The following is an 11,570-nucleotide window of genomic DNA, read 5'->3' on the forward strand; positions in this document are numbered from 1 at the left end:
TTCTCAAATTTTCAAATCCTTAATGTATATATTCTAAATCATTCTCTCTCCTTAATTTCATGAATTTTTCAAATTCTTAATTTCATAATTTTGTTTGTAAATTTGTCGTATTATATTCTAATCTTACGTGAATATCATTCGACCAATTTCACGAAAATCCATATTTTCATGAATTATTTCTGCAAAATATCATGAAACATATTTTCTGAAATATGGTGGATAGTCAAATCGATCATGTTTTTCATGAATACACATTTATTTCAACTTAAATCGTACCAAAACAATTACGTTTGAATGAATACACCATGATTTATTTCAACTTTACAAATCTGAGCTTCAAGATTACACCATAATTTAATAAAAAAACATGAATAAACCATGAATATACAAACCATAAAAAATATATAAAAAATCATGAAATATAGAAATAAACCATGAAATCATAAACAAACAAATCATGAAATACATTTGAGACCATAAAATAAACCATGTTCTCAAATGTCTCAAACCGACCATGTTTTTCATGGTTAATTCTGCAATTTCACCATCATTGTATAAAATAAAATAAAAATTAACTACCTATGTAATCAAAATCCAAAAACAGAGCCTAAGCATAAAACAAAAAGAACAAAAAATAAGCAATTTTTGCATCTACGGAAAACAAGCCCCGTCCAGATGGATTTCACCACCAGGTCAGGTTCATGGCATTGAGGCTGAAAAGAAGCTCCGGTAGGTTGGGTTTTTGAAGGAGCGATGCAGTCGCCGATGGAAACGTCGAAGGAGCAATCATGGCAGCCCAGATCCGGTCGAGCAAAGGGACCGAACCCTCTCGAAACCCCTGGTTCTTGCCGACGCTAGCCGCTTTTGTCGACGGTGGGCCGGATGAGTTAGGTGGCGGCAGTGGTCGGCGACAAAATCCTTGGATTCGCAGAAGAGGGGGAGTGTGGATGACGTCGGAGGGTGGATGACGCTTGAGTTGGCTCAGTGGTACAGCCCGGCTTTGGGATGGGCAAGGCGATGCCGACGTGATGGCCTATGGGATGAGTCGTGAAGGTCGACGGGGGCGTCTGAATTCGAGATAAGGGAATGCGTGGATTATGGAAGCAGTGGATACAAATACTATTAATATATTAATAGATAATGGAGCTGTGGATTATGGAAGGCGATAATTTGGGTATTAAAAAAGATATTATTATCCCCTAAACTATGCTAGGACTTTCGAGATTAGTTTTTAGTCCCCAAAAAGCGTGTGTATATCCCTAAAACGATGGAAAGGACTTCTAAATTTATATTTTAGTTCCAAAATTCTTTGTCTATATATAAGGTAAAAAATTAAGTGACATAGTGTATAAAAGGGCAATATTGGGTTTATTTAAAAATGGGGATGAAAACATAATAGTTCAAAATGACCGGGATGGATACTTACGTTAGATGGGGTTTGAGGATGAATCTTTAAGTCTCCCATAATATAATATACACATTTATTAAAAATAAAAATAAAAAGTAGTTTAGTATTTGTCTGGTACGATCCGGTATTGACCTATATCGACCGGTATTTAAGGAAAAATTAAATTTAAAAGTAGCCCAGTATTGTCCAGTACTGACCGGTATTGGTCAGTATAGACCGGTATTTGAGCTGGAACAAAATTAGAAGTGTAGGGTATCGAATTTGGACAATACCAGTACAGTATGGGAATCATAACTTTGGTCCCACTACTAAAAATAAATAGGAGTACTTATTTTTTTGAATTAAAAGTTATTATTATGAGGGAATGATCTGACTTGTAAAGTGGAAATAAGTACTTAAAAATAAAAACCTTTGTGCAACGTGGCCTAAATCGACCTGTGGGATGGTGCCGCACATCACAAAAATAGTTTTACATGTGTTGCCCTGCCAAGTGAGGTCCGCTCCGGTCTCAATTTGATTGATCAAAAGTGTTCACTTTGTAGAGTTTGTTGCATAGAACAACTGTGCTAAAAATCAGCTTGATCAGATATTATTACGTGTTTGATCGGAACACATATATCTTGAAAATAATGGGTTCCAGTTGGTTTGATCTAGTGTTTCAGATTTATTCTTTTCAAGATAAAGATGTTTCGATCAGACATTTCATGATACCTAATCGAGTTGATTTGTTGCATGTTTTTGATCAAGCATTTCTCGAAAGTAGACCCCACATGATGTTGTATATTGTTGATAGCCTATTTTTTCGGTACCCGTAATCAAACTCCAAAAAATAATCATTCCTCGTGTGTCACATAATTTTTCACACCAATATTTGGTAAAATACCGAGAACAGCACTTGAGTAATTGATCAACAACAAAAAAACTGTTTTTTGGTATAGAAAGATCTCATAGAAGTTGGTGCAACATAAAGGAGGAAGGTCCAAATAAAAATATTACAACAGCTATAATTAAAATTCAAATTAAAAGCATTCTTCGCCAACTTGTCTGTACTTCTATTTGCTTCTCCCCGCACTCGACAAATCTCCAAACACACGGCATTGGGTCACGAGGGCCTTGCAATCACCGGTAAGAGCACAGGGATGAAATATTGCCATATGCATTTAAAGTATCCACTGCGAAAACGACATCCATTTCGATTTGAACACACTAATATTACTCTCGATCACTATCGGAACCCATCCCGTAAGGGGAACAACCGGTATCGAAAGTGTTGAAATGACGTCGATGACGATTTGTTCCAATCACGCCAACATCCCAATGGAAAAATAATGCTCCGAGGATGACCTGACTCATGAGTCGCTTTAGAAAAACAGTTCACCGACTCAAAGGAAACGGGTTGAAAGAAATTTTCCGAGACGACAAGACTTTCCCATAATTCTACGGCTTTGACGCTATCACGAATGGTATGCATGGAGAGTATTCTCAGTGGAGTTAGGAAAATGAGAACACACACAACCGGGCACAACACGACGATGGAAAAGAAATTCTTTAGTAGGAATACGACGGGTTTTTCTTGAGCCTCCGGCGGGTTTTTCCTTACGCTGCCGCTGAATATCGGTGGGTTTCTTCCGATCAACCCTCCAGGAGGTTTCCTCTTGCAAGGTCTGGAGGTGATGTTTGTGAAGACCAGTGGCGGCGACGATGAGGTATTGGTGTGGTGGCCGGCAGGCTGGCCATCGATGAATATAAGTTTTGAGTGTAGACTTGGATCTGATCAGGGCTTGCAAGTTTTTCTTGCAGGTTCCTGAAGGTGGTGGGTTGCTCGGGGATGTGGTGGAAGGCGGCTCCTTGGGCGGGGGTGGTAGAAGTTTGATTTAGATGGTTAGTGTTGGGTTTTGGACTGTTTGGGTCAGACTTGGCCCATAGTTGTTTGTATGGGCTTCACCTTTTTAGGTGTTTCGGACTTTTTCTCTTTAGGTGCTTTTGGGCTTTGTTCCGTTAGGTATTTTGTATCTAACCTTTGATTGGATTTCCTCCCGTTTTCGCCCGACTTGATATAGCCTTTGTCAAGTCACTAAACATGCTGCATTACTTTCTGTTATCATCAAAACACAATCCATGGAGTTGTTTGTATTTAATGGAAGAGAATCAACTGTCTGTAACGTTATCGGACATGGTAACCCTTTGGGCTAAATTTATTTATTTTTGTTAAAAATAGTGATAATTATTGGTGTTACTAATTTTTATTTAGTTTTTTTGTAAAAAATTTACAAATTAAGCATTCGTCTCAACAAGAGAAATCGAGAGAGTACAGAAATGTATATCCATCTTAATGCATTTCCATTTTACCAAAAAAAAAAAAAAAGACAGACCCTTACAGAATCAAACTAAACCATAACATTATTAACCCACCGGATCTGTGGGACCCAGACCGGGAACCAAACCGGTGGAAAAACAGAGAAAACTAGAAGAAACCCCCAAAACTCACCACTGCATTATTACCCAAGCTTCCAGATCTAAGAGGTTTCGCAGGAAACCGATCCCAAAAACGGGCCAAACAACCACCGGCCGTGACCCACTTCACTGATTGCACAACACAAGAACCACCATACCGAAGAGGCGGCAAGGAGCAGAGGAGGAAGGAGGAGGCGAGATGGGGGTGGGGGGTGTGTGTGGGGGCCTGCTCCAAACTGAAACCCTAGCTTTTGGAGTTGGAGAGAGAGTCGAGAAGAGAGAGAAAAGGCTCCAGCTTGTGGATTGAGTTTTTTTTTGGGTAAGGTCAAATTTTATTGGTGTAACGATATTGTAAGGCTAAAAAACCGTTACATATGACTTGTTTTGTTTCCCAACGGTCAATTTTTAAAACCTTGGTTCTAATTTCTTCTTCTTTCTATATCTCATTTGACATTTCTTGGTTAGAATCACCCTAAATCTAGCACACATCTTAAAACATTTCTAAATTAACACACAAGATAGCGCACTCAAGTATTAAAAACACATAAATATTTACTAACTTTTAGTACTAAGTTATACCACCAAAATAGTACTCATTGGAGATGCTTTTAAGAGCATAACTCGAACCACGTTCTATATTTTGAAAATTATACATCTATCTATCGATATTATAATTTCCGAAGTATCAAAAAAAGAAAAAATCCTATCGATATTATAAGTAAATATAGCGGTGCGTCATAAGAACTCTTCAAAACGTATTCCATATGTTTTACAGTAGAATTTTGGGATTTCCTTAATTGTTTGGAAATCTACAACACAAAGTAGAAGACACCTGTTCTCACCAAAGGAGGGAGTAGAAATTAGAATTTCTTAATTGTTAGATATGTGTTAATTGAATGCCCCTTAATAAAGTTGATCGAGTTTGTCTTATAAGACAAAGCAATATGGGATAGAGAGATTATTTGATTTACTTTTCTTCGAGTTTTTTTTTTTTTTTGAACGTTTTTTTTTTCTTCGAGTTACGTAAGATCGATCTAACATAGAAGTTGATCCTGCGAGAGCTAAAAAAATATGCACAACTGCACAATTACTAGGTTCAAGACAGAGATTGTTAGGCCCCGAGTGCCCTCATGAACTTGGTTATACGATGTCACTTCTTGTGATCGCTCTAAAAACAGACTTATGGGTATGATGTCGAATGCCATTAAAGACTTAATTGAAGCTCTCGCTCGCTAACACCAATTAATTTTAGGAGAGATGGTAGAAAGCGGTCCTGCAGAGATCGATATGGTAAATGAAGCACTCAATCAAAGGAACTTAAGCCCATAAATTGCAACTCGCAATGCATCAACCTTCGCCCCCCGCATGAGCAGGTTTTTTTTTTTTGGGTTGTAAATCATGAGCAGATTATAATGTTATAGTACTGAGAATAGTCGCTCTCCTGCCACAGAAACTCACATTTGCTCACTCTTTGTCACGTCATGACCATCTCAAGACATGCGATTCATAAGGGGTTTGTTCCCCTTCTCCATCATTCTTGGGAGCAACCTGTTGAGGAACTTCTATCACCCATGCTGATGCTTTATAAAAAGTTGCGTAGACTAAAACCTTGTTTGAGATCTTTCAGTAAGGAATTTTATGGAGACATTCAAAAAAGGGTCTTGCATGCTAGGGATGAGCTCCTCACTATTCAAACTCGTATTGCTAATTCCTCAGGAGATCCAATTCTTTTAGCTTATGAAAGGTTATGCTTGCTTAATTTCAATGAGCTTAGAGTAGCTGAAGAGGTCTGGTGCAGACAGAAATCTAGAGTGAAGTGGCTTGAGTTGGGTGATAATAACACAAGTTTTTTTCACAAAAAAGTTGCTAGTCACGGAATGAGGAACAAAATTTTATCAATCTGCAATGAGGCTGGTACTAGATTGGAGGATCCTAATGATGTTAAAGGAAAAATTTTGGGGTTCTATCAGAAGTTGTTGGGTACTAGCTTTGATCACAAGATGCAAGGGGAGAGATTAGTCTTCACCAATACTGTTCCTCCATCCTTCCAAGATCTGCTAGTATTGTCTGTAACTCCTGAAGAAGTGAAAGTGGCTATTTTTTTTTTTATTAACGGTGATAAATCACCTGGTCCAGATGGATTCAATGCCAGCTTCTTTCAAAGGAATTGGAGTTTGGTTGGCCAAGAGGTAACTGATTCTGTCATTCATTTTTTTCGATCAGGTTATCTTCTTAAAGATGTCAATGCCACTGCCATTACGTTAATTCCTAAGACCAGCTGCCCCCACACAATGAAAGACTACAAATCTATTGCTTGTTGCAATGTCCTGTATAAGACTATCACTAAGATCTTAGCTAACAGACTTCAGCCCATTCTACCTCTTATTATCAACAAAGCTCAGGCTGCTTTTGTTAAGGGCAGATCAATATCAGACAACATTTTACTAATGCAAGAGCTTGTTAGAAATTATCAAAGAGATTGTGGTCTTCCTAGATGTGCAATAAAGATAGACTTAATGAAAGCCTATGATTCAGTAGACTGGGAATTTTTGTTTGAAAATATGGTAGCAATGGAGTTTCCTGCTCAGTTTATTTCCTGGATTAGGATATGCATCTCTACTACTATGTATTCAGTGGTTATTAATGGGGAACTTGAGGGCTTCTTCAAAGGGGAAAAGGGGCTAAGGCAAGGAGACCCTATTTCTCCTTATCTTTTTTTGTTGGTTATGGAAGGCTTGTATGCTATCTTGCAAAGGAAAATTTCTCAGGGGCAGTTTACATTCCATCCCAAATGTAGTGAACTCTCCATTTCCTACTTGGCATTTGCTGACGACTTATTTCTCTTGTCTGGAGCTGATTGCTCCTCTATTGGCATTATCAAGGAAGTCTTGGATGAGTTTTTTCATTCTTCTGGGTTGAAGCCAAATTTACAAGAGTCTTATATTCTTTTCTGGTGTTAGTAATGAGGTTAAGGATGACATTCTTCGATTACTTCCCATCCCAGAGGGCTCATTGCCTGTGAAGTATCTTGGAGTGCCTCTTATTTCTACCAGATTGAAGTATGAAGACTGTGTGCAATTAAAGGAGAACACTAAGCAAAGAATAGAAAGCTGGACAAATAGATCTCTTTCTTTTGGGGGCAGAGCTTTGCTAATCCAGTCTGCTCTTTTCAGCATGCAAACATATTGGTGCTCATTGTTTGTCCTACCACAGAAAATTGTGGAAGAGGTGGAAGCCATGCTTAGAGCATTTCTTTGGTCCGGGCTTAATCTAAAGAAGACATGGGCTAAAGTGCAGTGGCTGGATGTTTGTTCTCCAAAATCTGAAGGTGGTTTGGGTTTCAAATCTTTGAAATTGTGGAATAAAGCATCCATGATGGCCTACCTTTGGGCTCTAAGTAAAAAGGAGGACACTCTGTGGGTTCAATGGGTTCATACCTATATTATAAAAGGTGGCAACTTCTGGTACATGCCCATTCCTTATGACTGTTCTTGGACAGTTAGAAAGCTCATGAAGTTAAGAGATTTGGGGCATAAATTTGTAAAGCACACAATAGGCAATCGGAAGGCCACTTTCTTGTGGTTGGACAATTGGCATCCAAATGGCCCTCTTTACAAACTCTTTGATGACAGAACTTTATCCAGGCTGGGCCCTTCTCTTTATGATAAAGTCAGCTCTGTTATTGCTAACGGTGCTTGGCATTGGCCTAGACCTCGTAATAGGATTATTCAGCAGATTCAAAATTCTATTCCTGACTCTTTCATCCCACATGACGATAGGGAGGATGTGATTACTTGGATCATCTCCCCTACTGACAGTTATTCATCTGAGCACACTTGGGAAGCTCTGAGAAATAGGAGACCCAAGGTGTGTTGGTCTTCACTTGTTTGGTTCTCAAAAAATGTCCCCAAGTGGGCATTTATTTTGTGGATTGCTTGCTTGAGGAAGCTTGCCACTAAAGATAGACTTAGAAGGTGGGGACTGCCTATTGACCTCCTCTGTAGTCTTTGTTCTCAGCATGATGAATCAGCCAATCATTTATTCTTTCAATGTAATTTCTCAAGACAGGTTTGGCATTCAGTTCTAAGCCGATTTGAAGTTCACAGAAGGCCAGGAAATTGGGATGACGAACTTATATGGGCTATGGGTTACTGTAAAGGTAATTCCTTTCGAGCACTCCTCTTCAAGCTGTCTTTAGTTGCAGGAGTGTATTATATTTGGCTTGAGAGAAACTCTGGGGTGTTTAGGGGAAGGCCAATGAATTCTGATGTGATTTTTGCTCTCATAGAAGACAATTTGAGACTTCGGATCAGCTCTTGGAAACATATTCCTAATTCAACGGAAAACCAAAGATTTTGTCATCTTTGGAATATCTCTCCTCGAATTCTGGGTATTACCACTTGTTAAGAGTGGTTTGATTCTTTTGTAGTTTGTAATAGGTTTTCTTTGTACAGTTTTTTCCTATGTAGTGGGGTTATCCCTGTGGTTTTTGGATGGTTGGTTTTAAAATGCATCATTTCCTCCTCCTATATATAAAGGAGCAGTTTTTCGGAGGTCATTTCAATTTGGGACGAATTTACCCTTTGATTTGGGCCATTTCACCAATTGCCCAGCCAACCACTGGACCTTGTGCTGGACGCGTGGCAAGATCCTGCCGTTTCCCTCAAATCTCCCAATAATGCAGAGAAGCCTTCTCAGACTCTCCCTACCTGTTCCTGCTTCTTTGCTTCTCGCTCTAGAGGATCGATCGTTGAGCATCACCTAGCCATCATTGACCGCTGCCGTCGCCGGTCGCGCCTAACACTACCTCCGGCGGCCACTGGTACACCCCTTTGACTAGAACGCCTCCGTCAGTTGCAACCCTTCGCAACCGCCAAGGCCAGACTCGCCCGGAGCCAAGGTCTCCCTCTCTCTTCTTTTTGTACGCTCCTTCTTCTTTGCGTTTTGTCGATTTGCCTTGCCGCCGTACGGATGCTTTTCCTGTGCTTTTCCGTCTGTGATGGTTTCCCTGTTCTCTGTGATTTGCTGGGGTTTGTTTGGGGTTCTTTGGGGGATCCGTGCTTGTTGCTCCCCTTCGTTAAAATTCGGACATTAATGGCAGCGGTGTGTGCCTTGGCTTTATTTTCGTTGTTTATCCTTTGTCGTTCTGGCCACTTTGATGTTTTTTGGCTGTATATTTGTAGTTTTCGTTCACTGCGTGTGTGGTGCTTGCCTTGTTCTGTGTTTACATCAGGCGGTTAGTTTGACGACAAAAAAAAAAAAAAAAAAACCACTACCGTAGCTTTATTTGCGGACTAATGTCTAACTTACCATTTTTTGATAAATTATTCGTTACTGAAAACAATTAATAAAAAACATAATTGCAATTACCGTTCCTAAACTATGAAATAAACTCTATTCATAAGATTTCCGCCGTTGCGTAGTCTAAAAAAAATGATTTGCATTCCTTTTTTTCCTGCTAAATCCAAAATTTTAATTCGCTATATAACCGTTACAAATGAGTTGTGCACCTTCAAGGTACAATATTTTTTCAGCTTAAGAATTTATCCTATAACAAGGCCACGCTCTTGTGGACTTGTAAATATAAATTGCGTACTTACAATCGCATTTTTGTCTTTTTTCCTGGCCGTGACTTTTTGGCTAGGTTCTTCCATAATCTTAGTGATTGATCGTTCATTTCAACAGAATGAACAAAAAAAGATAAATTCCCCCAAAAAAATCTAATGGTGCTAACCAAAAAACCAGATACAAGAGTATTTGAGCTCTAAAAACCATTTGTTCAATACTTTTTCTAGCATTATCAAACTCTTTTTTTACATTTGGTGATAATTTCATAATTCTTAAACTCTTCTCTTGATATGAATGCTTAATCGAGAAAGAAAAAACATGCACACCTAAGTAAAATTTGCACAAACAGATAACAAAACATATAAACTGACCAAAAAAATTATGGAAGAACCTGCCCCAATCCGTTCAGTTGGTTTTTGTATTTCATCTGTATATGCCCAAAATAGCTTAAATATACTAATAATAACATAAATGGAATTTATGTACTTATGGGAAAAAGATCCAATATATGCACAAGAGAGGAATCTTTTGCAGCCACTTCCCCCTGTGCATGTCCCTTGAAAAAAGGCAGACATCACTTTTTCTTCCCAGAGCTTTTTCTTCATGCATTGTTGTTTCCGAACTGGTGTACAAATTGAAGAACAGCGCCCTCCATTTACACCAAGTTCCTCCGCAAGGCTCGACGCACGCAAGGTTCTGTAATTGCTTGATCAGTGTGCAGAGCAAGAAAATCTGGTATATGCGTCTTCCCTTTCCTTTTAAGCACCAAAAAACTGCACACTAGGTCGGAAGCTATATGATTTTTCCGTTGGCTTGATTCCTTTCAACGTCTAATCTTTCAGGCCACACTATAATTTGAACCCGGAAATCATTTCCGTCAATGGACAGACATTAGGCATAGATTCATCAGTTTTTGCCACGTCAAGTAACAAAGGAACCATTGTCGATTCTCGAACAACCTTGACATACGTAGCTGAAGAAGCCTTTGATCCTTTTGTTAGTGGTGTAAATCACGAAAGAGCAATTCATTAAATGTTTGGTAATGTGATTGTCAACCATTGTCTGAATTTTTTTTTTTAAATATGTTCTTTCTTGTCCTACCCTTATATAAGAAGCAGCAGTTTTTCGGCTGCCATTTCCCAATTTGGGACAACTTTGCTGCTCAATTGGAGATTGCTGTGTGTTGGCATTTGAGGGTAGTTGCGTCATTTCACTCTTGAAAAAATCTGTTGCTATAAACTTTGCAAGTAAAGTTGTTTATTATAGAACTTTAATTGTGATGTTTTGATCTTAAAAAGTGGGCGTTTTGCCACATAATTTAGTGTGGCTTTTTGCTGACTTTAGTAGGTGGTTCTTTTGTTGGTTGGAGTTTTCTAGGATTCGTAGCAATGATACGCATTGTCTGTTTTTTATAGATTGATGTCCTCTCTTTTCTTTTTTTTATCGGCGATTGATTTCCTCTCTTGCATTCTTTTTGTCCTATTTCTCTATGCCTATGCTTTTTCCATTCTATTGATTTACTCATTTCAATGTTGTTCTTTTTTTCTTTTATAGTTCGGCGATCTATTGTAGCTGCTTGGCTTCGGATTAGATGATAAAACTTCTCGGTGCTTATATTCTTGACTACCTTTCTTCAGGTATCTTTTCTCTTCTTTTGCATTTTTTCCAGATTACATTGTAGTTGGAGATACAATTTGGTTTGTGATTCTAGATTTTATTTTCCTGGTGTGGAACATGTAATTTGGAAACGCATTGTTCGTCTATCTTTTATTGATAGTTGTGTCATCGTCGAAAATATTTGTTACGAGAAATATTGAATGCCTCTTCAACTTTTTTCCTTCTTCCTCAAATTTCATCCATTACATTTCTTTTCTTACTCCTATATGTTGTTGCATCAAAAGAAGGCTATACTTAATGGTATGGGTGAGCTCCCAAAATTACTGGGAACATTGGAGCTTCTGCCATTGTTCAATTTACAATTAAAATTGTGGTCGGGTGCTTCAGAAACTGAATTCAGAGGATGAGACTAATGAGGAGAGAGAATGGATGTTTCTATGGGTGGTTGCCCTTGTGTAAAAGAGATGATATTGATCCCTTAATCTGGTCATCAAAACCGATTTTATGCCCAATCTCTTGTTGC

The 11,570-nt window shown here is 38.6% G+C and overlaps 1 long non-coding RNA gene across 1 annotated transcript; it reads left to right on the forward strand.

The window, feature by feature from the left end:
* The first annotated feature begins 10,218 nt into the window (after positions 1-10,218).
* LOC131311125 (uncharacterized) lies at positions 10,219-11,280 on the forward strand. Its single transcript, XR_009195409.1, has 2 exons — positions 10,219-10,469; positions 10,985-11,280. It is a non-coding gene; the product is annotated as an uncharacterized LOC131311125 (long non-coding RNA).
* The last annotated feature ends 290 nt before the right edge of the window (positions 11,281-11,570 follow it).

This window comes from Rhododendron vialii, chromosome 2a, assembly GCF_030253575.1.
Source record: "Rhododendron vialii isolate Sample 1 chromosome 2a, ASM3025357v1".
NCBI lineage: Eukaryota > Viridiplantae > Streptophyta > Magnoliopsida > Ericales > Ericaceae > Rhododendron > Rhododendron vialii.